General features: G+C 38.8%; 1 protein-coding gene across 4 annotated transcripts in view; it reads left to right on the forward strand.

Annotated features, from left to right (window-relative positions):
- LOC122833988 (cadherin-22-like) overlaps nt 1–16,629 on the forward strand; it is a 162,019-nt gene that overhangs the window by 131,494 nt on the left and 13,896 nt on the right. The gene's annotated exons all lie outside the window — the stretch shown is intronic.

The following is a 16,629-nucleotide window of genomic DNA, read 5'->3' on the forward strand; positions in this document are numbered from 1 at the left end:
TTGTGAACTCTGCTCAACCTGGGACCATTGAGCATACAGAGTGTGCGTCTTATGCCTTGATTAAAATATTTACATGACAAAGACAAATAGAGCAGTATCAATATGTTTTCCTTTCTTGTGATGGGAAATGAAGCAAATATACCCAACAGACAGTGACAAAATATGCAAGAGGTTTTATTTTTGAATAAAATATAAAAAAGCATTTTTTATATTTTATATTTCCCTGCTCTTCATTTATTTTATTGTCAGCACCAATAAGGGTGGGGATTTGAATTTGCTGGCTTGCTATGGGACCATCTAAAGCTTTGGAACTTTTTTTGTCTTAGTTTTCTAATTACTTTGTTTTCTTTTAACAGCTGTTTAACAGCTCTAGCCAGGGCCTGGCTCTCATAAATTTTAGCAGTAGCAAAAAGAATGTCACTCATTCACTGGTACAATCATTTGGTATGTAGTCCAACTCAACCAGAAAGTTATAGATAAAGTGTGACCATCTTAAGAATTAAAATTGTTTTTCACTTATCTCATTGCTTTGTAAACATTTACAAAGTAAGCAGAATTAACAGTTTCTATAGTAGAAAATTCTGATTTGACTTAAACTCTCATGGATTCTGTAGTTTTGTCTTTCTTAAATGTGAACTACAATTTCCACGGTCAACCCATTCCTGATCCTGTGGTATTTTCTTGACAAAATACAAAGGGACAGATATCATATAAAATGCACAAAAAAGAACATGGCCGACCTGCAACTCACATCCTTTGCTGTCACACTCTTGATATATCAGATCAAACCCTGGTTTACTAAGCTAAAAAGGGTTGTTCCATATGCCTGTTTTGTGCTGTGTTATCTCCCAGTATTTGTTCACAAAGTGTTGGATTTCTGGCTCAGCTCTTGCTTTTAGTGGAACCACAGAGAAAATCAGATTTACCTAAACCTTTTAACTGCAGTTGTGTTTGATCCTATTTGAGGGCTGGGGACACAATCATTTTTGTGTTTAGAAGGAAAATATACAAGGGAGCAGAAAGAGGTTGGGTAGGAGCAAAATAATAACTAAATGACATATATATATATATATATATATATATATATATATATATATATATATATAGATATATAGATATATATAGATATATAGATATATATGTGGAAAGTATGACTATGCAGCAAAGGTCATCAGGTCGGGAATCAAACCTGTGACAGCCGCGTCAAGGACTATGGCCTCCTGACAGCACCCCAGTCAGTACAGGATCTCTCTGTCTCTGGTGAAGCTTACGTCATGACGTCAGACAAAGGATACAAACACAACATTGAACTGAATTATTCCAAGTGAAGTCAAAGTAAAAATTTCCTTTTAGGTAAAATGTTTTACTTTTACTTCAATTCAACACAAAAATGTAAGTTATCATCTCTAAGCCAAAAGAATTAAGTGAGATTAACGTAAATAAGTCCATAATATGAACTACAGCCCAAATACACGTTTTAGAGTTAATACCAAAGTATTTCTGTTTACCTATTGCCACTTTAAGCTACAACAGAATATCACAATAATAGCTTCTTAACACAACAGGACACTACTGAGCCATACCAAAGTTGTTCAAAAATGTTCTAAAGAAAAAAAAAAAGCAAAGATATATAAGGCATATTATTTGGTCACCATAACCTTGATTTTATGCTGAACCAACATGGTTGACTTTCTACTATAAGTATCACACACTCCAGGAAAACTGTGGGATAGTTCTTCATCAAACACTGGTCATATCCATTTTCATTTCATAATTAAGGTGCTCTTTAATGCTTAGGTGATTACAATATTGGATTTTTTTGTTGTTTATATAACTAATTGGGTAACTGTTACAAACCTTTTGCTATTTGTAAGTTAATCAATGCACTGCCTATGTATGCATGCTTTAATCTGAGATTCTAAATTAATAGATTTATAGCACTTTGGCTTTACTTCCAGGTTAGTGCCTGTATGCCCCTGCCCTGGAAAGAGTTTGCCCTCCCCACTTTTATTAAGAGGCTAAAAGCATACCCACATTGAACTGAATTCTAAGTGAAGTCAAAGTTGTTTCCTTTTAGGTAAAATGCTATTTTTTTAAACACCTATAGCAGCTCTCATACATGCAAAAGGTGTCATCATCTCTAAGCCAAAAGAATTAAGTGAGATTAACGTAATAAGTCCATAATATGAACTACAGCCCAAATACACTTTAGAGTTAATACCAAAGTATTTCTGTTTACCTATTGCCACTTTAAGCTACAACAGAATATCACAAACAAGCAAACAAGAGTCTACACCATTGTAGATTCCAATATGTCTTTTGTGAATAGGCGGTTAAAAAGCAGAACTTTCCTATTTTACTTTCTAAATATTTGAAGGAAAATATTTAGAACATTGTTTTTATGGAGAGACTGAGGGACTGTAGAAATTATTTCCCATGGCATCTTAACTGCAAAAGGTAGAATTATTTTGTTTAGGGAATTGAGTTGAACTTCTGTAAGGTGAGTTAAGTTATCTACATTTCAGAAAATGGATGACAGATGGACAGCGTAACTTGCAGATGCATCACTGTATCCTCACAGCTTCTTGAAGTATGGTTTTGCACTCATAGACAACATGGCTTGAATGATAACATTTTGGGACATGTGCCTCAGGTGTTGTATGATGTTGTATGATACCATTTAGTTGATGTTTTAATATTCCTACTCTGTAAAAACAAAATTAGCTGGCAGTTATTGTGATGTCTTCTATTCAGCAATCAAGCTCTTTCCGCCCACCAATGTTGTGCAACACCTTTATGCCATGTTGCCAAACTCATGGCTTAAAAGTTCAGACATGCCTTTTTTTCAGTAAATGTATATTTGTCCTTTATGTACTGTAAAGCCAACAATTATATATTTAGCTCTGGCAGTTTTATATTTAAAGTTGTTCTCATTCGATGAAGTCTGTATTTAACTAGAAATGAAACAGGTATGTCTGAGAAAAAAAAAGGAAAATGCTAAATGATAAAAATAGTTTAATAATGGCATGTAGAAATTATCTATTCTCATGTCAAATATATATATATATATATATATATATATATATATATATATATATAGTATATTGTACAATATATATTTTATATATATTGTATATATATTGTAATGGCAATAAAAAAATAATTTATTGCCATTACAGCAATTAACACTTTTTTGCTATTGCAGGTATTTAGATTGTTTATCATCTTTATGTAATTTTTGGGCAATTTTTGTGGGCATTACTGTCCCACTAATATTTTAATGGGACCCTCCTTGTGAAATTTTTACACAAGGAGAAATTTTAAGCCATTTGTTGAGTAGGACAACCAATATTCAAAAGGATTTTTAATGATTCTGTAAGTTTATATTTTAAAGTTGCTTTTTGACAGAGTTGAGAGCTCTTTAGCCCTTTGTTTTTACTACCAGTCCCCAATTATAATAAAGCCTTTTCATTCTAAAAGCCTGCAACAAGCTGATTCAGTACACAAATTATTTTAATCTCCTCTTCACTTGCAAATTTAGAATAAAGTGTTTGCTAAATCATTTTCCACAATGGTGCTACAGCACTGTGGATGCTTCTCATGGTGAGCTGAGACGACACAATATACAAGAAGCAATGTGTACGAGATTTATTCAAGTCAGAACACAATCATAACTTACCATGAAATGGGACAAACAACAACTGATGCAATAGTTTGAGACTTTAATACTCTTCAAATAAAAATAACTCAGTCATACAGACTGACTGGAAGAAGTTGCTTTTAACCACCTACATCCCTCTGTATGAGATGTTCTTAACTAGTATTCAAAGACCTTAGTAAAACATACAGTATTTACAATGCAACTCGTTTTATGGTTTTCTAAATCATATTGTCTGTATGAATAATGTTAAGAAAATGTTAATCTCTTATCCTCAGGTAAAACAAGACTTGGACACATTTGAACTTTGGCAACAACCACATTTATTGTTATTGCTGTGAATCTCCTGTGTGCCCCAGAGCAATAAAAAAAAAGAAGAAAAAAAAACAAAACAGTTTAATTATCCGAAGGGCACAATAATAAGAATGTTCACCCTTCAAAGTAATGGGAGAATTCAGCTTTCAGTGATGAGCCTCCCAGCAATTTTTACGTTGTTTCATGTTTATTTTTATTTATTCAGGTATTCATTACCTTTTCTGGTTTGCTGATTTTGACTGTGAATAAGAAAGATGTCTCCTTCTCACAACCTTCACCTTTTAGACACATCCAGTGCAAATGGGCTCCACTTTTGGGAAAGTCTCCCCCTCTAGCTTTCCAAAGATGCAAGAGATTTAAGGGGGTCAAGAAAGGGTACAGCGAGATAGAAATCTAATTAGGTGATTTTTGCTAGAGGGAGCTTCAGTTGGCACTCGATAAACTCCCACACAGTCACTTTCCTTCATGCTCGTTTTTCTCTGTCTCAGCGCTCAGTTTTCACTCACCCTACGACGCTTCCTGAGAGTTCCCCGCTGAGGGCACGTAACAGAGAGCAGATCATGGTTCTCTTGCAACAACTCAATTGGTGTTCATGTTTTTCTTTAAAAAACGTAGATTTCCTTTTAGTCGCTAACTTTTTAGCTTGCACATTTTTTTTTTTTATCCTTGCTCATTATTCTTTTACTTTTACTCTAAAAAAACAATACATGCCAATGACAGGGCTTCAAAGACCGCTGTGAAAAAAAGATCAATTCTGGTTTTGCATTTTTCACAGCCCACTCAACTGTATTTTTCAGACATCTTTGTGGGTGAGTAGACATGTAGTATATTCTATCCATCCATCCATCCATTTTCTGAACACCCTTCATCCCTAACGGGGTCGGGAGGGTTGCTGGTGTCTATCTCCAGCTGCGTCCCGGGCGAGAGGCGGGGTACACCCTGGACAGGACGCCAGTCTGTCGCAGGGCATCACAGAGACATACAGGACAAACAACCATGCACACACACACTCACACCTAGGGAGAATTTAGAGAGTCCAATTAACCTGACAGTCATGTTTTTGGACTGTGGGAGGAAGCTGGAGAACCCGGAGAGAACCCACGCATGCACAGGGAGAACATGAAAACTCCATGCAGAAAGACCCCGGGCCGGGAATCGAACCCAGGACCTTCTTGCTGCAAGGCAACAGCTCTACCAACTGTGCCATTGTGCAGCCCTAGTATATTCTACTTTAGGCTTTTTTGTTTGTCTCTTTTGCATGAGTGCACATATGCAAACATGTCTTGGATGAATATTCAAACACCTGATGTGTTAAAGATTAATTTCTTTCACACAACAAACCTGCTGTCCTTTTAAATAATTACTTTTTCATTTTCTGTTTCTCTTTTTTCCCTAAGATTTCCATGTTTTGTTTTGTTGATCTTTCTTTTGTTGCTCTAATGTTTTTTGGACTATTTGGTTTACAGTTTAACTGTGAAAGCAGTACAACTACAGACCATTGATGTTATTTAGCTAAGTGACAAAAGGGGTATTGCAAACTTCTAATAAACTTTTTCTTCTTTATGGTCTTGGTTTTATAACCATCATTTGGACCACCGAGATAGACTACATTTTTAAAAAAAGAGAAAAGCAGTTAGCAATTACTCCAGGGCTCTTGTTCAAAAAGCGGGATCAGTGAAGACCCTTATTATGTTTTGGAGTAACTATGTGCATGTCTTGGGTTTTCAGTTTCAGAATGCCAGACAGTCGTTATGCTCAGTCAACATACCTTCACAACTTACTCTGTGAGCCAACCTTGCTCGGTAGCAGGATTGTTTAAGCAAATCCTGAGATTTCCCGTTTTGCTGAGACCTGGTCTAAGGAAAGTGTCAGAACTGACATGTCCTTTTCTGGGAGAGGTGATGGAGAGCAAATACTCTGCAGAAATCTCACTCAGAAGTGGGTGATCACACCATGATTAGATGTTTTATCATTCCTGGATTAATATATCTTTGAACATTACTGTGTTTTGGCACAGTCAGAATATCTCTGAAATTTCAGCCTGCACATTGCTCATATGACTTAACAAGTTCGTTCTTTGAGTTGCTCTTTATTATAAAGCGAAAGGTATTCTGTCAGGAATGCTACTATAGCACCTGACCTGTTAATGTATAGCAGAGATCACCTCTGAGAGGTGCCTAATTTAATTTCCCTCTTAGCAAAGTGCGTATCTTCACCTCTCAGGTGAGACACTGGGGTTCAATTCTGCTCAAGAAAAGGTATTCTTTTTCTCTTTTACGCTATTGGTATCAATGAATGTAAGAATGTTAATCAAGGCATTTTTCTCTGAATATTTGTACCTAGGGTTTTTTTTTTCTTTACATAACTCTTCAATAATCATTCATAGTGACTGTGGTACATTTTCTCTTCCCTCTCCAGGAACGCTTCTAAATCATAAAAAAAACATAACATTTTTATTCATCTTGCCTTTGCATTCATGTCTCTCCCAATTTTGTTTTCTGCTGTTCACACAATCAAGGACTGTCAGCTGGAGAAGAATCAAAATTATCTAGGTTTTCTCCAGTTAAAGGGCAGGAATCTGTGACAAAACAGCACCTGCTGAAGCAACATTCCACACATGCACAACTCATTTTGTGCAGAGACTCATTTTACATAATGATTCAATTTATTTCTCGTATTTCTTGTCCAACAAAGTATGGCACAATTAGCAGTGACAGTGAATGGGTTATCGCCCAAAAGTTTAAAGTATTTGTAAATGGACGGTGATATTTGATTCAGTAAGGAATGACTAATCTCAGTAATGACGGTGAAGGTGAATATAAATGGATGTCAACACTTAACCTGAGCTGTGTGTCTTTTATGTTTGTTTGAAATGGTTTGCAAACCCTGTAACTATATTTTGTGGTGCATAAATTTACTGAACCCAATAAAAGGAATGGATAGAAACATGGTTGCAAGATGTATGAAGTCAATGAAATAAGATAACAGATAACATCAAGTAAGACAGGAAAACCTTGGTGACTACAGGCAGTAAGATGAATGTTGTAAAATACAACATCAATAAACAAAAAAGCAGTAAGCCTTCATGGGGGTTTGTGCAAATATACAATTTACTGATAATTCCTGCCAATGCCCTGTGTTTGACCTGCATTCAGGTCAGAAAAACATGGGAAAAGCAACTTTAATCAAGAGCAATTTGATGTGTGACTTACCAACATGCCCCAGTGGTTTTAAAATAACAAATAAGAACGCAATTCCTCCTTTTTCATGTTAGCAATATGAGTATGGTTGATATATGAGTAATTATAAAATCATAACAGCAGTAGAAGTCAATCAAGTTAAAACCTCTCTATTTTGACACCCATTGCAACATTTAGAATAAGCATTGTTGTACTTAACAATGTTGGAGGTGCTTTCAGGATGTTAAAGTTAAAGTAAAAAAAAAAATAGTAAAATGGTCAATTCTGTGGTGCACTATCTGGTGGTAAACAAGGTACTATCTCCTTTATGTTCATAGACCAGAATATCTGTTAACAGGTGGAAAATATTAAATGTGTTTTGATTTCCCTGTTACATTGAAACTCTATAGTACAAATGGAAGCTATCACACTCTATAAATTACAGTCAGTTGGAATAGCTCCCAGATTTGAAATGTTCTGATTACCAGGGATAGACTGGTAATGTGTCCATTCTGAAAACGTCCAGAATGGTTGTCCAGTCCATCATCAAAAAGTCACAGTGAGTGCCTCTATCATCTAATAACAGCAGGGGACACAGCTTTTTTAATTGTAGCTGAGGATGCAGGTGTCTGTGCATTTCTTGAATGCATCACATGCTTCTTCGCAGTGCACCATTAAGACGCCATATCATTTACCATGAAGTCATGCCGCAGAATTTGTAATTACAAACTAAGCCACATTATCCCAAATAGCCTCCTTGAGCCATGGGTATGACTAAGCCTGTTGTGTGTCTGTGATGCAGTGTTAGCGCTCAGTAGCCATTTATTGCAAAGGTACAACTGTGTCCCGGAAGTGTGACTGTAATCAGCTCAGACCCAGTAATACCTAGGCTACATTCATTCTCATAATTTAGTGGTGTGCAAGCCACAAACGCTGCTTTCACATCAACATAAACAGGACCGTAAACATACCACTAAAAGACATGTTGGGCTTCAAAATGGCCATAGTGAAGAATTAGATTGTTTAGGAGTCAGTCCACATATATAGAAGGAATAAAGGATTTAGGTCAGAACTATAATTAAAGGAAAATGCACTGAGGTTCAGTTGAAGAAAATTCTATGAGTTTGATGACCAGGATGAAGGTCATAAATTTTAAAATAAAAAAAAAAAGTTAAATGTGTTGTCAGTACTTAGTAGTAGTTTTCCAAATTTCTTATTTGGAAAAAGTCAGTAATAGAAATCTGTTTCCAGAATCTGTTAGATTTTACTTTTTAATTTAATAACTTATTTGTTTGTGATTTGACAAGAGGTTTCATAATGAGAATATCATATTGTTCCCTCCTCTCAGTTCTGCTTTAATAAAATAAAAGTAAAAGAAAACAAAGTACATCTCTTCTCAAATCAATCAAACTTTAAATTGGCGTAGCAATATAAAATCCCCCATGCTCCATATGGGTTTATCACACCTATCTGCATGCACTTCATCACTGCTTGCCTGGCCATGGAGTTTGGATAACAGCATATTACAGTCTGCCCATCACTGTGACTGTTTGGTAACATCACAAAAGTTCATAATGGAAATGACAAAATCCCACATGCTTCTGGCAGTTCTAAGCATCACCAAGAAACCAATGCTTCACCGCTGGAAGAATTAACAGAGTTTAAAGTCATTTTAAACAACTGTGATGAAACTGAGTTCATATAGAGAATATACGCTCGTAAGAAAGACTAACAGAATTCATTTGAAATGATCCGATTTCCAGTAATTAAATATGTTGTGTGATGAGAGTGAACGTTGAAGTTGGGGGTGATGGGGGAGTGTTTAGGTGTTGGCACTAGGAATGCTGCCATCTTTGTGTGGAGTGGTGTTACATGCCTGCAGGCTGTTTGTTTCTCTTTCCCCTCCCCCTTTGTCTCTTCACAGGTATTAGGGAAAGCTGGTGTCAATCTCCCTTGATTGATCCTCATCAACCATGGGCCAATCAGCATCCAGGGAGGCCTTATTTAAGCAGCCCAGCTGGGGAGAGCGGGGGCTGACTTTGTTACCTGACGCATGTCTTGTTGCTCTTTGTATGAAGGTTTGTGGTGGGAGTTAGAGGGTGAGGTAAGTTTGGGGTACCCTGTACATTTCATCACGTAGGTGTTTGTGCTGTTAGATACACTAGGTAAGTAGGTGGGTGCCGCCCATGTAAAGTTTTGGTGGAAACTTTTGTTAGATTAGATAGGCAGGGTTTTTGTTTTCTTTTGTTTCTCTAGCACAGACGGAAGTTAGGCCCTGTTTTGTTTTATTATTTTCTTTGATTTGGCACCACCTAACCACCCCTTTCTCCCCCACAGTTTGTGTGAGCCTTCTGGGATTTTCAATATCAATAAATCCCTCCTTTTTTACAACATTCACTTGGACTCTGTCAATTTGTTGTGGCTGTCGTGTTACTGCCCTCCTCACAAAAAAGGGGGGGCCGTAACACAAGTGGGGGCTCGTCCGGGATCTTCATTTTCCCTGAGCTGTAGACATCCATAATAAGTTGAGAGATCCTTGTGTCTGTTTAGAAATGAGTTTCAGCTTAGAGGATTTTGTACAGGCTCCTAGCCATGAACAGCTGGAATTGTGTCGTAAGGACGACTTGTTATGTCTGGCTGAGCATTTTGACATTTCAGTGAAAAAACACTTTTCAAAAGCTGAAATTGAAAACATTGTTGTTCAGAAGCTGGTTGAGATTAAAGTCCTGGTGGACCCAAGTAAAATGGATGTAGATGTTTGTGATGTTCCTTCTGTTGATTTAGGACGCCCTCCTTCAAAAGATGAAGGAGTTGCTGTACTGGCAACGCCACCAAGGGGGTTGGCAGAGCCACAGGCGCTCCCTGCGACTTTACCACGGTTCGATCCAGTGTCGCCAGAGCTCAGTGGCTCCGGTGGTAATGTCAGACTCAAGGTTCGGCTGGCTCGCCTACAGCTGGAGGCACAGGAGAGGGAGTTGGTAAGAAAAGCTGAGTTTGATTTCAAACTTGAAATGCGCAAGTTGGAAATTGAAGCTGAAAAAGAGATTAAGCTGAAACAGCTAGAGGTGGAAGCGATGAGACTTTCACATGGCACCTCGCCTCCTCGTTCATCTGTGTACTCTGATTCTCCACAGGTGGTGTCGGACAAACACAAGTTTGATGTCAGCAAGAATATTGCTTTGGTGCCTGTGTTTAGGGAGTCAGAAGTGGACTCTTACTTCAGTGCATTTGAGAGGATTGCTGTGGCACTGGAGTGGCCAAAGGAGATGTGGGCTGTTCTAATGCAGTGCAAGCTCATAGGTAAAGCACAGGAAGTTGTGTCATCGCTGTCAACAGAGGAGGGCATGAAGTATGAGGTACTGAAAAAGTCAATCTTATGCTTATGAACTTGTACCTGAAGCTTACAGGCAAAAATTCAGGAACCAAAAGAGGTCTAGTGGCCAGACCTATGTGGAGTTTGCACGTGAGAAGGGACTACTTTTTGATAAATGGTGTGCTGCAAGTGAGGTTAAAGGTGACTTTGAATCCCTTCGCCAACTAATTCTGTTGGAGGACTTTAAGAACACATTGCCTGAGAGACTGGTGGTTTTCCTGAATGAGCAAAAGGTGGCCTCTTTATCTAAAGCAGCCATTGTTGCTGATGAGTTTATGTTGACCCACAAGAATGTATTTGTGTCTGTACCTCGTGCAGATAAAGTTTTGAACATTCGTCAACAAAAACCTGACCCCACTCAGTCAGAAGCTAAGGCTAAGCAGCAATCTCTTTCTCCACGTGAGGTAAGGGAGTGTTTTTACTGTCATAAAAAAGGCCATGTCATTGCTGACTGCCTTTCATTAAAGAGCAAGGCTTTGACAACACAGACAAAAGGTGTTGGGTTGCTTAAAAATGTGTTAAACTCCAGCAACCAAACTACTAAAAATGAGAATGAACTAGATCCCTGTTTCATACCTTTTGTTACCCAGGGTCTTGTTTCTTTAACAGGGGATCCTAAGGATGGCCGACAAGTCAAAATCCTGAGGGACACCGGTGGTTCCCAGACGATCATTCGGGAGGGTATTTTGTCTTTGCCTGTCATGTCATCTTGTCAGTCCAGAGTAGTTGTTCAAGGTATTGGAATGACCTTTGTATCTGCACCACTGCATAATATCCACCTTGACTCATCTCTTGTGAGTGGTTTTTGCAGGGTTGCTGTTCTTCCCACCTTGCCCATAAAGGGGATTGATCTCATTCTAGGGAATGACTTGGCAGGTGGAAAGGTATTGCCTGTGCCTGAGGTGTTGGACACACCTGACACAAGTGTGGTCTTTGAACCAATGCCTAACATTTTCCCTGCTTGTGTGGTTACGCGGGCCCAGTCAAAGAAATACAATCTTGATTTGTCTGACTCTTTTCTTGCTACAGAGCAGACTCAATCAGCCGGATCGGAGACTGAACTCAACAAATCTAAAAATGTATTTCCTCTTCCAGGACCAGAGATGATGAAATTACCAGCCTCCAGGGAGGAATTCATTGCTGCTCAAAAACAGGACAAGACTCTGTTGAAATGTCATTCTTCTGTTCTTACCCAGGAGGAAGCCCAGGGGAAGAAGGTGGCATATATGGTTGATGATGGTCTCTTGTTGCGACGCTGGGCTGGTGACAACTTGGAAGACTGGAGTACCGTTTATCAGGTGGTTGTGCCAACAAGGTATCGCATGCAGGTGCTAGCTTTAGCACACGATCACCCACTGTCGGGGCATCTGGGTATAAATAAAATGTATAACAAAGTTCTCAAACACTTCTTTTGGCCAGGTCTCAAATCTGATGTTTCACTTTATTGTCGTACTTGCCATGTCTGCCAAGTTGCAGGCAAGCCAAACCAGGTTATACCTCCTGCTCCTTTGTCCCCAATTCCAGTTGTGGGTGAACCATTTGGAAGGGTGATTGTAGATTGTGTGGGGCCTTTGCCAAAGTCTAGAAGTGGAAACCAGTTCATTTTGACTATAATGTGTGCTTCCACCAGGTTTCCTGAAGCCGTGCGGAGGATCACAGCTCCCATGATTACCAAGGCTCTGGTAAAGTTTTTCTCAGTGTTTGGTCTTCCCAAAGTTGTCCAAACAGACCAGGGCACAAACTTTATGTCTAGAACCTTTGCCCAGGCACTAAAACAGTTGGGTGTAGAGCATGTCACCTCAAGCTCTTACCACCCTGAAAGCCAAGGTGCACTTGAAAGGTTTCACCAGACATTAAAAGCGATGCTGAGAAAATACTGTATGGGTACAGAGAAGGACTGGGATGAAGGTATCCCATTTCTATTGTTTGTCGTGGAACAGTGCAGGACACTTTAGGTTGTAGTCCTGCTGGACTTGTGTTTGGACATGAGGTTAGGGACCTTTAAATGTCCTTAAAGACCAACTAATCTATTCCTCTCACTCTGTAATATGTATTCCAGAGTTTGTTTCAATGATGAGAGCGCCTTCAGACAGCTTGTGCACTTGCGCAGAAAGCCTTGGCTTCAAAGCAGGTCAAAATGAAACGACATTATGACCAGAAAGCAGTCACTCGTGAGTTTAAACCTGGTGATAAGGTTTTGATTTTGCTGCCCATCCCTGGCTCTTCTTTGGAAACGAAGTTCTCTGGGCCATATGTGGTAGAAAAGAAACTTAGTGAAACAAACTACATTGTTCAAACTCCTGATCGCCGCCGCAAGACCAGGCTTTGTCATGTCAATATGATAAAACGGTATCATTCAAGAGAGACCGACCAACCAACCCAGAATCGGGTTAAACCCATTTCCCCTGTAACCTGTGTGTCAAAGTCAGCTGAGGAGGATATGGTAACACGCAAAGATCCTCCACAAGTTGCAAGGCTTAGTAATAGTGAAATACTGGCTAACCTGCCTGACTATTTGTCACATTTATCAGGTGACCAAGTGGAGGACATCACAAAACTCATATCAGACTTCCAATGTCTGTTTGGGGATGTTCCTACCAAGACTAATGTGGTGTCTCATGACATGGTTCTCTCCAATCCTGCACCTATAAAGCAGAGAGCATACCGTGTCAATGCCACAAAGAGGGAGCTCATGAAAAAGGAAGTGGAGTACCTTGTTAAATATGGACTTGCCATTCAGAGTTGCAGCCCATGGAGTTCTCCATGTCTATTAGACATGAAGGCTGATGGAAGTCCAAGGTTCTGCACAGACTTTCGTAAGGTGAATGCTGTCACAGTCCTTGATGCACACCCGTTACCCCTCATTGAAGACTGTATTGATGAAATCGGACCAGCAAAATTTGTCACTAAACTTGACATGCTGAAAGGGTATTGGCAAGTACCTCTAACCAAACAGGCCTCTGATATCTCAGCTTTTGTTACACCAGACTGTTTTCTTCAGTACACAGTGATGCCTTTTGGGCTCTGTAATGCACCAGCTACATTTCAAAGGCTTGTAAATAGAGTACTGGGAGATGTGTCAAACTGCCGGGTATATCTAGATGACATTGTGGTATATTCAAGTGACTGGTCTACCCATCTTTCTGTTTTGCTTGAGGTCTTCAAACGTCTTTCAGCTGCATCACTGACGCTCAATCTTTCTAAGTGCGAGTTTGGAAAAGGTACCATTGTCTATCTGGGTCAACAGGTTGGTGGAGGAAAAGTGTGTCCTGTGGATGCAAAAGTCAAAGTAATTTCTGACTTTCCTGTTCCTTCAAGCAGGAGGGAGCTCCGTCGATTCCTGGGGATGGCAGGATTTTACCGTCGCTTTTGTAAAAACTTTTCTACGGTAGCTGCTCCTTTAACAACTTTGACCAGTCCTTCTACACCTTTTATTTGGTCTGATGAATGTCAGCATGCTTTTGAACATCTAAAAGGATTGCTCTCATGTTCTCCTGTTCTTTCCGCCCCAAATTTTAGTCTGCCATTTAAACTGGACATAGATGCCAGTGCTGTTGGGGTAGGAGCTGTCCTTCTGCAGGATGATAAAGACGGAATAGAGCATCCCGTAAGCTACTTCTCAAGGAAGTTTAATCTTCATCAAGGTAGATATTCTACCATTGAGAAGGAAGCGCTTGCACTACTCTTGGCCTTACAGCATTTTGAAGCTTACCTTGGCTTGAGTGTGGAACCAATCACTGTCTTCACAGACCATAACCCACTTGTCTTTCTTTCCAGGATGTACAATCAAAATCAAAGACTTATGCGGTGGGCTTTGATCATTCAGGAGTACAACCTGAAGATCTGCCATAAAAAGGGGTCTGAGAATGTATTGGCAGATGCTTTGTCACGTGCTTTTTGAGCTTGTTTTCTTTTACCTGGAGTATTCCAAACATTTATGTTTGGACTTATAAGGGTGGGGGTGTTACATGCCTGCAGGCTGTTTGTTTCTCTTTCCCCTCCCCCTTTGTCTCTTCACAGGTATTAGGGAAAGCTGGTGTCAATCTCCCTTGATTGATCCTCATCAACCATGGGCCAATCAGCATCCAGGGAGGCCTTATTTAAGCAGCCCAGCTGGGGAGAGCGGGGGCTGACTTTGTTACCTGACACATGTCTTGTTGCTCTTTGTATGAAGGTTTGTGGTGGGAGTTAGAGGGTGAGGTAAGTTTGGGGTACCCTGTACATTTCATCACGTAGGTGTTTGTTCTGTTAGATACACTAGGTAAGTAGGTGGGTGCCGCCCATGTAAAGTTTTGGTGGAAACTTTTGTTAGATTAGATAGGCAGGGTTTTTGTTTTCTTTTGTTTCTCTAGCACAGACGGAAGTTAGGCCCTGTTTTGTTTTATTATTTTCTTTGATTTGGCACCACCTAACCATTTTCTCCCCACAGTTTGTGTGAGCCTTCTGGGATTTTCAATATCAATAAATCCCTCCTTTTTTACAACATTCACTTGGACTCTGTCAATTTGTTGTGGCTGTCGTGTTACTGCCCTCCTCACAAAAAAGGGGGGGCCGTAACAAGTGGGCATGTGGATGAGGCTGGGGGTGGTGGAGCAGCATCTGTGGCAAATGGGGTGAAGGTGGGTCATTGGGTCCCTCTTGCCCAACCTGATGCTGCTCTTGACTGGTGCCTGAGGTCTTGGGGCCCAGGAGGCTGGAAGTAAAAACAAAAAAAACACAAAACCTTTTTTTGTTTTAGTGTCTCACAGTGACTGTTAGTTTATAAGTCAGTGAATGACTTAGCACCACAATATATAAATGATCTGCTGTTTTTGTATCAACCTTCTAGACCAGCAGCATTCAGCTTCTATGCACCAGAATTCTGGAATAAATTTCTGTCCCTTTAAATGAAGATTTAACACCCACCTATTTAGAGATGCTTTTGAACAATAATGAATGGAACATTGACCAACATATTTAATGTGTATTGATGATTGTGATGATGGCACTCATCAAAATGTTATGTTACTGGTTTTCTCAATTATTGAATGACATTTTTTTATGGCTTTATATTTTTGTTTTATAATGTAAAGCACTTTGAACAGCCTTGTTAGTGAAATGTGTAATAAACTTGATTAACTGATTGATTTCTTATATCAGTAAACTTTGCATTTTTATTCCAAATAACACTTCAATGTGATTTCACAAATAGAGTAAGAATCTCATAAATTTCAAAATAATAATAATAATAATAATAATAATAATAATAATAATAAAAACTATTTCCAGTGTAAGATTATCTGGTTCAGTCTTTTATTTTTACCTGCTGTAGAGATAATAAAATACAGTCCAGACCTGTTTAAATTATTGTGAAATATCCTTTTAATTTAGAGCAGGGAGGAAGGATCATATCAGATGTCAACATTAGTGTTAGTGGCTAATGGTTTGTTGGAGGAATGAGGTCAATTGTTAATTAGATGCTTCAACGTCTCTGTTGCGTTGTCAAGCACATGACTACTATTTAGAAGGATGCATTTACGGTTAAATTTAGTTGGTTTTGTTTTCTTGTATGGACCTGCTTTTATTCACTGTCCATATAATTGCTTTATTAGACTTAGTCACCCCACCACAACGACTCTGAACAGAACAAAGCTGGTATAAAATATAAATGGGTAAAGATTAGATGGAAGAACATTGGCATTATTTGTAAGTATTAGCCAACCACAGGGAAATGTTTAACTAGTGCAATTAATAAACTAAGCAAAAATATACATTTGTTTTTCTCTCACTTTACATAGAAATATCCTTTAGAAAATAGATCATTTGGGTAATTATTAGGTAAATGTCAGTAATGTATATTATTCAGATAATCTGGATTGCAATAAGTATGCATTAAATAAAAGAAATCAAAATATTAAAACTAAGGATTTATACTGTATATTAAGTGGTGGGTAAAAAAAACAAAAATAAAGCAGACCAATGTGATGTGAAAATAAAATTTATCAGCTTGAGTTTTGATTCTGGCTGCAGAGTATTAGTTTGAGAGGAAGACAAATTGTCCCTTAATGCTGTGCGCTAAGGGGTAAACATCTCCAGGGGATGTTTGATGTCTATTCAGCTTACTT

This window comes from Gambusia affinis, linkage group LG07, assembly GCF_019740435.1.
Source record: "Gambusia affinis linkage group LG07, SWU_Gaff_1.0, whole genome shotgun sequence".
Classification (NCBI taxonomy): domain Eukaryota; kingdom Metazoa; phylum Chordata; class Actinopteri; order Cyprinodontiformes; family Poeciliidae; genus Gambusia; species Gambusia affinis.